The following is a 10,221-nucleotide window of genomic DNA, read 5'->3' as shown; positions in this document are numbered from 1 at the left end:
GTTTTTCAGTTCTTCAGCTTTGTGGGTGAGTTCTTCATCTACGGCATTTTCACAGATTTGCTTGAGTTTTTTTTAAAAAAAAAAAAAATTGAAGATCTGGGTTGTTAATATCTAAGCTTACACATCTAAGCTTACACGAGGAGATTTCTGTGATTATATTGGATTGAAAGATGGAATCTCTTAGAATGAATGGATTTTGAGTTGGTTGTGGTCATTTTGATGGGATGATAAAATCTTCTTGAGAAGATGAACAGAATGGTGGTCCACTGGAGAAAACTAGGGGTAGAAGCCTGCTGCCATTAGAGTTTGCTCCAAGAACGAAGATGCAAGAAGAAGAGGTGAACAAGAACGGTGATGATGATGAATAAGTTAATTTTTTTAGGTTTAAGTCTAAATTATATTTGGAACTAAAATCATTTATGTTTAATTAAAAAATAGTTTATTAAATATTTTTATTTTAAACAAAATTTAAAATATAATTAAAACTCTATATTTTTTTTCCACTTTCCTATTATTTCTTAAAATAATAAAAAAATAAGTATAAAAGTGCAACATTTTAAAAATATTGAGTATATTTGCTGGAAAAAAAAATAGTATAAAAGTACAACATTTTAAAGATATTGAATATATTTACCATTGAAAAAAATTAAGTATAAAATTATAATATTTTAAAAACATTAAGTATTTTAGCTGCAATTTACTTTTTTTTTTTTCCAACTTTCATTATGTAACACTTACATCTTTTTTTTTTTTTAATTTATTGGATCCTAATCTTTCCAATTTGGTTCAGCTAGGTCTTAATAATCAATTTTTATATAGTTGGCTCTCCACTTTTTTTTTTGGACAAATGCTCTCCACTTTTTTTTTTAAAAAAATTGTATGAGTTGGGTCACAATTCCAGTTGCTTAGTTTATGTTAAACTTTTCTAAATCAAAAACTTGCTATTTTTCTTTAATTAATAAATAGACATGTATTTTAGTAATATATGTTCTTTTAGCTTTAGTGTGGTCATAAATTTATTTTCAAAATTCAGCTCACATTTATATAATAGAAAAGCAATAGTCAAATTTGATTTAAAAATTTTCCATTCATCTTTTAGGTGAATATTATTTTTTCTTTGTGTGAAAATCTCAAAAAAAAAAAAAAAAACAAAAATAATCTTCGAGGACCTAAATGATATAATTTTTTTTAAAAGAATTGGGATTCAATTGATTCAATTTAGAAAGGTTAGGAACTCGATTGATATAAGATGATCAGTTTTTAGAAACTAATCGATATTACATTTTCTTGTTTTTAGATTTAAGTATTACTTAAAATATATATTTTTTAAAAAAGTGTTAGTATGAAAAATGAGGTAAAAAAAAGATAAATACTAGTTTGGCTTATGTGTTTTTCTCAATTATGCGATTAGACACTCTGTTTTATAAAATTGATTAAGATAGTATTCTGGACTTAATTTTGGTAAAATATTTTTTAATATAACCAAAATATCCGAAATAATTAACAATTCAAAATATATATATTAATAGATTTAAAATAGAAACAAAATAATAAACAAAAATTTAATTGATTTTAAATGAGATTTAATGCAAATTCTTTAGTCCCTCTCAGGATTTAGTCCCACAAGTGTAGCCCATTGAATTTTCCAAGTGTCATGATGTGAGCTAGTTTTGTGTATTTATTTTTTATATTGTTTTACCTATAGAACTGGTTATATAAACCGATTGTGAATAGTTGTATTGATGTGGCTCTTAAAGGTAAGGTCAATGAGATGATTTTACGTCCAGAAAAGTGTACAGTTGAGGAGAATATGATCATTTTGGTATTAATTTGAAACTTATTTACGATATTGGTAAAGTATCCTTTTGCCTTGGGCAAGTAATTTTGAAGTAAGTGGTAAGTAATAATGTTATAACAGAAAGTAAAAAAACCTGAACTAATCAATTTTTTTTTTTTGTGTGTGTGTGTGAATTGTGTTAGTAAAAGCTTGAAATATGTTTTAATGGTTGCATGAATGAATTAGCATAGATTATGTACCTTAGTGTTGTATAGTTAATTTTGTATGAATTTTGGCAATTATATGGTATTAGGTACCTAAGAGTTTCACTTTCCATATGTATTTTTTTAATGAATTTTTTTGTAACAGAATTAGAGTAGAGTGTAAGAGTACCAGAATATTAATACTACTAAATATAATGTAATTAAGTATGATGATATAATGATTAGAGCGTTTGTTTAGGTGTCATTAGTTGCAACTAATATTTTTTGTGAAAGTTAACGATTAAAAAAAAATTAATGTCACCTTATTTAGAAGATGCTTAATTGATGAATTATTCATATTATACTTTTGTAACTTTACTTGGAATTTAGTGTAAAATACACAGGTTTAAAGTACAAACCATATTGGTGCCTTAGTTGATGAGGACATTATTATTTCGTGATTGTTTGCATGGAAGATGGGGTCAACCAACTGAGATGTGTTAATTGTACGAATGTGTAGTATTGGTGGCAGCAGAACGTCCCCAATTATGCTTGTTTAATCTAAGTTGTAGTGATCGAAAACGAAGACACCTCTTTGGTTTAACGCATATACTCTTTCTCCATTTGACCATACTTGCCTGATTCTTGTATCTAATTATAAATCTTGTGGGGATCCTGAAAGTATGTAGGTTGTCATTAAACTACCACCCCTGATGTCTATGTTGACTACCTTGTCTTGGTGATGATAATATTTTGACATAGACGAAGTCTCTACGCCGAGAAGGACTGAATATTTGTTGAGGGTGATGCTGTAGACATCTATAATTTGTTGTGGTAAGTCAATAACTTTGATAGTTGGATTTCTAGAGTCGAACAAGTACAATCTGTCATTGGTACAATATACCACATCTACACCATTCATGGTTACCCTGTTGCCAATGTTTTACATGATACAATTAAGAATAGTTTAGGGGTGGCTATAAAATGAGTTTTTGTTTTTTTGACTATAATATCGATGATTAGGTTAAGAAAAAAGTAGTACCTGTTATGAGATCGATTTGGTTTTCATTGAAATCTTTAATGGTTGTGAATGCCTTAATTGTCTTTCCCACTGATGGAAGATGCCTTATTTGTACGACCTTATTACAAACCAAGTCCCATATTCGTAATCCGTGGCTAGAGTGTAGTATAACACATTCATTGGTACTCCAGGCAAGGGATTTTGAGAGTTGGATTGGTTGTATGGGAAGTTCAACATCGCTATGCATTTTAATATCTCCATTTCTTAGATCAAACAATTTTATGAATTTATCTTCGTTGTTTCCGTACAACAAAAGGTTTCGACTGGTTGCGTGTCATTGGTACGTCTCCTGTTGAGGTTGGTTTTATTCCGTACAATTTTTGTGCACATATGTGGATAGGCATGAGAATGGTGGTCTTCCCAGCTTGCAAATCCAACAATTTTGTGGAGGCCGTTTGTGTACATAGTTATAATTTCATATTGATCAGAGCATCCTATCGTCGTGATTGCTACTTGTTTAACGCCCAAATCGTGACAACCACTAAGTGGTGGTTGTAGTATAGATTGAGCGGTTGATCCACAAAGAGGTAACCTAAAATCAAAAGATTAGTAGAAAATAACACAAAAAGTTAGTAACATAAAATAAAAAAATGGAAATGAAAAGAGATTTGAGATTTTGGTATTGTCTTTTTGATGAAGTGATAAAATGAGATAAGTGAAATAAAAGTAAGGGTAATCAAGAGTTTGAGACATAGAAAGGTTTCAAGAATCATCCATGTGCTTGTTTAGTTACTTGGTTACTTGATTTACAAAAATGCACAAGTAAATAGTTCACATCCCCACTCCATATTCTTTTCTAACTAAAGTCCATTTGAGTTATAAAGTTCTTTACTTTAAAAGCACAATGTTAATCTTATGAAAAATCTAAAAATGACAAAATACCCAAGGGCAATAATGCAATAGAAGATTATACATAAAATTAGGTATCAATATTACTTTTACTAATTACAAGCACATTGAAAGAGCATGACTAATCCTATATACTATTAGCACAAGTAAATAAAGATAACAAAATAGAGATGGGGATGAAAGAACATAAATAACTCAAATACATTACATTAAGAACATAGTAACTCAAAGTAGCAAAATAACATCACTAGCATATGGAATCATCCCTAACCTTCCTAGGAAGATTAGACCATTATGCTCATGATTCTCACAAAATTCTAAGAAGAAAATATGAGAAGAAAGTGAGTAGAAATTTTGCCATAGTTTCTTTACCCTCAAAATTACATACCTATGTAAAAGAAAGAGTCCCTATTTATAGAGGGAGAAAAAGACTAAAAAGAAATTAAACAACAAATTGGGTTTACATAATAAATCTGAAATATTAATAATAAAATATGAATTTAAAATAAAATAAAATCTTATTATTAATATTAACTTAGCTATTTTGGTGAATAGTCAATTTTCTCTTTTTCTAAAACGCCAAAAAAAAAAAAAATTTGAGCTTTAAAACTCAAAATAGCAATGTGAAAGGCCCAATACCCATAAAACATGAGCTGAAGGTGGTTGGTGGCAGAGGTGGATTTTGACCCATTCCCAACCAATGGGAGCGCGCCACGTGGGCGCTGGCTGATGGAGGAGAAGGATAGTTTGACCGGTCAACGCGGGTTGGAGAAGGGGAAGCTTTCGCAGGTCGTCGGATCGAGGGGCCGGGGCTTCATGTGGGTCACGCGGGTCGCTAGGCTGGGGTGCTGAAGCTCGCGGACAGGTGGCACGTGAGGGCGCGGACAGGTGGCGCGATGGGGAGGAGACAGGCTGGCTTTGTTGGGCTTGGGGAGGAGATGGGCCTGGGCTTCTCCTCCGGATTGGGCCCCTTTGTTTCAAGAAAAATGCCATTTTCTATTCTCTCTTTTTTTTTCTTCAGATTTAATTGTTTTCTTTTCTCTTCATTTCAAAGTGCCAAAATACAACTTTAATTCCTACAAAATAATAATAAATTAAGTCCTAATAAAATATTTTCATTTATAAAATAAATCATATTAATTCCATGAAAATATTAATTAAAACTTAATTTATTTTAACTATTAAAATCAATAAATGTGTATTTTTCACCACTAATCACTACTCCATTCCATATAGCAAATGGTAGGAGTTTTCCTGTAAAATACCTTCTCAAAACCTTTTTATGAACGCAGAAAGTTCAACCATTTGTTATGCAAGACAATTTATCATAAAGTAAATTATTGAATGGCTAGATAAAATCCTCTTGAAAATGTGAAGGAAAATTAATAATTTGAATATTAAGAAGTGATTTTAGCAACTTACCGAATTTGTAACAATATCATATACACCACATTGTCCTTCATCAAAGACAAAAATTACATGTCTTCCGTTAGCATTTCTAAATCTTGAGTATCTCGCAGTTGGAAATGGCAGCGGATATGGTTCTGTGTGATGCTTTGCAGGAGAGACATATCGTAGTAGGTGTGTTGGGATCTTGTCCTTCTGTGGGTCATAAGCGCAATTCTTTGTTTTGATATTGTCAATTACTTGAAGTAGTTTAATGTCCTGAAAATTTGTTTTCTCATTCGACATTATTTAATCTTGTTGAGATTGTAATCTTTGTACTTTGCCTAATTTGCTTTAATTAGTGATGCATTAAAACTGTTAGGCACAAAAAAAAGTTATTAGGACCTATAAATCGATTCAAATGATCTCATAAGGATGGGAACCACGTATTGCAGTCTAACAAAAAAAAGTTTTGGGATTCAATTAATGACTATGATCTAGCACACCAAATTTGTTCAGAAAAGGCCTTTTTTTTCTTAATCCAGACGAGGAAGGCCACTTATTTTGCTTTTATTGTGAACAAATTTGGGATATATATGAGCTACCAAATTAGGACCCACTTTGAAATTAATAGTAGAGTGATTAATCAATTCCATTTGTGAAAAGTTTTTCTTTCATAATTTTTTGATGACACTAAATCAAATTTGGACTTGGAAAAATAAAAGGAAATTTGAGATTTTGCAAATGGGAAATAAAATGAAATATAAGATTTTTCAAATGGGAAATAAGGTGAGATGAAAGTGTAAAGTACTAACTGAGGTTGAATGTAGTCGGTCTGGGTAGTTATTTTGAAATTACCTTTTGTATTTGGAGTGGTCGCTTAGCTTCCTTCAGAAATGAGCCCAATTGATCCAGTTTCGATGGATGGTTGTTGGGCCATCAACATGACCATATGCAGCTCAATCTACCCTAATGAAGAGGATTTTATTTTCTTATTGCTTTGCAATTATTTTTGGAAGAAGTATGTTGTGTGCAACGTGTTCTTTAGAAATTGGGTGCTTTAAATAAGCTGGACTAGTAGAACCTCAACTACCACATAGCAATTAATTTTTGTTGGCCCAATTTTTGTATTAGTTGCCTGCCTTATTCATAAGTAATATGGGAAAGATCCAGCATACTAAGTTAAGTTATGCCCCAATAGAAATAGCAATCTATTTGTACTATTAAAAGTTGATTCTTAGCTAATATTAAAAGTTCGTACATGTATTTTGTATTAAGTTTGTTTTGCATCCTCCAAAGTTTAATCCCATGGCAGGGTGGGAACCAAATTTTTGCTCATGCATTCTATGTGGGATGGTGTATGTCATATGTCATCCTCCCTAAACTCCAGATGCATAAGTTGATAAACTTCAATATAAATTTAATTCAAATTCATTTTCACTGTCATATTTTATCAAAACAACTATTTTCTGTCTTGTTTTATAACCATGTTTGTTAGGGTGAAATTTATGGTTGATTCAATTAAGGATATGTCCAGTTTATGATATTATTATGATGATATTTTGTTATTAAATGAGAAATTCATTTTGTATAAAGTGTTGATTGAAGCATGTAGTTGAAATCATAAACAACACAAAATTAATTTACTTTTAGAAATTGAACCGATTTGAAGAGTTTCACACGAGAATGTTGTCTCTAATACATGTTTAAAATACAACCTGATAAAAAATATAAACTAAACATTTTTTCCCTTTTAAAAAACAAACATATGATAAAAGGAGTTCACTTGCTTAAACATCACTGGACAATACACAAAATCAGTCTTCTCCGGACATGGCTTACTTGGTCTTAGAGGGGCGATGTGGTGAAGAAGGAGAAAGAACTTCGTTATGAGTCTCCTTTGATTTGTCATTAAAACAATGAAAACACCCTTTGTTCTTGATTTCCTCCACATCACTATGCAGATTAAACAACAGGCTGAAAGTTAGATTTTGGAAAGTTGTTCGACTCATGATCACCTCTGGATCTGAAACCTCTGAGTTGGAAGATGATATGGTCACCGGCGAGGCATTTCGTTTGGTCCTCGGAGTAGATGGTCCTTCAAACGCAAAAAAATTCATTTATTCTTGGTCATCCTTTATTACACTGAAAAGATCAAAAGAAAAAAAGTTGTAATTAATTTAAGGGACTTGAATAACACTGTCAAAAGGCCATTTAAACACCAAATTACTACTTATTATACCTATAACTACCTTTTTTGGTTTTAAAAAAAAAAGAATACACTTCTTGTTGGGGGTTTTATGCCCTAATTAAAACCAGATTTCTTTGTAATCTCATTTTATTATTAATAAAAGAATAGAAATCAATTTTTGACTTGGTCATGTTTTATTTTCATGATTATTTTTTTAATATAAACTTCTATTAAATCCCGAGCATATAGTTAATCGTATTTATAGTGACATAATCATAGTGGAATATAAATAAGATTATATGTTCAAAATAGGTAAGTCCTAAGATTAGTCAGTGCACAGGATTTACACTTACTTGCCAATCTACGGTATGAACTACTTACACATTGTAGTGTTATATTCTTTCCAGAACATTAGCAAAGTAGATAAGAACGGTAGTATTTGTTACATCGGACTGGACCGATATTGACAATAGATAGGATAAGTAATCATACCGTTATAATCTATTCTTGTCATATCATAGAGTTGACCATAGGTCAATTCAATCTCAATTCTAAGTGCTTATTATTCTAACTGATTGTATTATTTGAGTTCTTTGAGTTGTTCGTTACCAGCTTACCCTACGGACTAGCCCATACTTACATCTTGGGAACTCGGTAGTATAATTGAGTGTGAGTGTTAATCATATATATGAACATCTATAGCTTCTGATGAAGAAGTGAAACGATAGTTTCCTTTTAGATTTGTTCAAGGTGCTAAATGATAGAGATCTTATTTCAGTAAATAATATTAGTTTACTGAAATATCATTTACAAGGCACTAAGTGTTTTAAGGATAAAATACAATGAGGGGTAAAACAATATTTTAGTCCCTTCTCATTGTAGACCGTCTATAGAGGATGGTTGCAACAATGGATAATTAATAACATATCTATATTTGTTATAGAGCGTTCTATGAATTCAAGAGTGCAATTCCGAGTCTTTAGTGAGTCACGAGGAATTAATAAGTTAGTAAATTTATTTGTTAGATTTATGATAAGTTATTGTAGCTTGATTTCATAGGCCCATGGTCCCCACTGTGTAATGCCCCGAATTCTCCGATGCAGTTTAATGGCAGGATTAGTAGGCCGGGAGGGCCATACTTGTTTAAATATGCCATTTATTGATAATATGCATGTTCATGTTCATGTGAATTATATTATAATATGATGTTAAATGCATGCATGTGGGTCAACATTTCATTACAGGGGTGTTTTGGTAATTTGGCCCGTTGAGGGCATAATTGTATATTTGTATGCATGTCGGTGATATATTGTTGAGACCACATTATAATGTGGGTTTGTTCGAGCTATTTGGCATGAGACGATCATGGAATATTAATTAGCGGTCTAGTCATAACAGGTTAAGTTCGGGGCTTAGGATGAGTCTCAGGGTGATTTTAGTGATTAGAGCGTTACCAGGAATTAAAGGGTAACGGGATATAAATTATTGGTGTTTGAGATTATCGAGAATAGCGGGAATTGGAGAGCGTTAATTATGATTAACGAGATAGGTGGGGGAATACCAATTTTGCCCTTGGGAGCCTTTAGAAACCATTAATTGACCTAGGGGTATAATTGTCTTTTTACCCCTAGGATAGATATAAGCCATTTTAGGCTGTGAAAGAAGAGAGAAACAGAGTAACTTGGAGAGCTTTCCCGTATCTTCTTTCCCTCAGTTTCCTTTGTGATTTTTGAACCATTCTTGAGGATTCAAGCTTGGGAAGTAAGCCTTGGAAGTTTGGGAGAGTGTTCCACCATTGAAGAGCATCACAAGCTGAGCTTTGGGTAAGTTTCTAGCCATTGAATTCCCTGGTTTTCCCTGTTTTAGTTCTGTTTTGCAGTTGTGATTTCTAGGTTGAATACTTGGTTTTGTTGGGAGTTTGGCTAGGGTTCTGGTTATGATGTTTGGGGTATGTTAGGATGGTTTTTGGGATCATTTGGCACCAAAATGGGGATTTGGAAGCATTGAAATCAGGTTAGAATCAAAGGAGTCGAAGAAGAAAGTTTCAGGGGAGTTGCAGTCTGGGGGTAGCGCTACAGCACCCACCCTAGGGCACTATAGCGCTACACAAGAGTCTTTTGGGCATTTTGGGGGTTCTAAGAATAGCGCTGGGGCGCTAGGGAGCAGCGCTGTAGCGCTACTCTATTCCTTCAAAGTCTCGTTTTGAGTGTTTTTAAGGGTTTTTGGCTCGGGGTTTCAATCCTTAAGGCCCGGGATCGAATCTACTCACTGTGTGGGCATGTCTCGAGGTCCCGAGAGTGGTGCTTAGGTTAAGACCCTTTCATTGTGGATTTTCATTAATGGAGGTTATAATTGGTTGTGATTAGGTAACCGCTAAGGAACCAAAAGGTTGATCGTTCTCAGGAGTCGTTCTTATTATATTTCTCGCTCAAACCTGAGGTAAGAGAACTGCACCCCATATGTGACATGCATGGTTGTTCATGAGGCATGTTGATTGTGTAAATGTGGACATGGATTGATTATTGAATTCTTAGCAAAACTTGCTCACTTGTGCATGGTACTGGCTAATTAGTCAGAATTGGCAAAGGTGTCGTTATCAACTGTGAAGCTATGACTTATTAGTCAGGTTCGGCAGTGGTACCGGGCACTGGCCACACAGTGTTGACTCATAAGTCAGGACGGTCTTAGTGTGTTCAACGCAAGCCAATAAAGATTAGATCTAATCGACATCTGC

The sequence above is a fragment of the Humulus lupulus genome, chromosome 8 (genome assembly GCF_963169125.1).
Source record: "Humulus lupulus chromosome 8, drHumLupu1.1, whole genome shotgun sequence".
Classification (NCBI taxonomy): domain Eukaryota; kingdom Viridiplantae; phylum Streptophyta; class Magnoliopsida; order Rosales; family Cannabaceae; genus Humulus; species Humulus lupulus.
Note: the sequence above shows the minus strand (reverse complement) of the source record.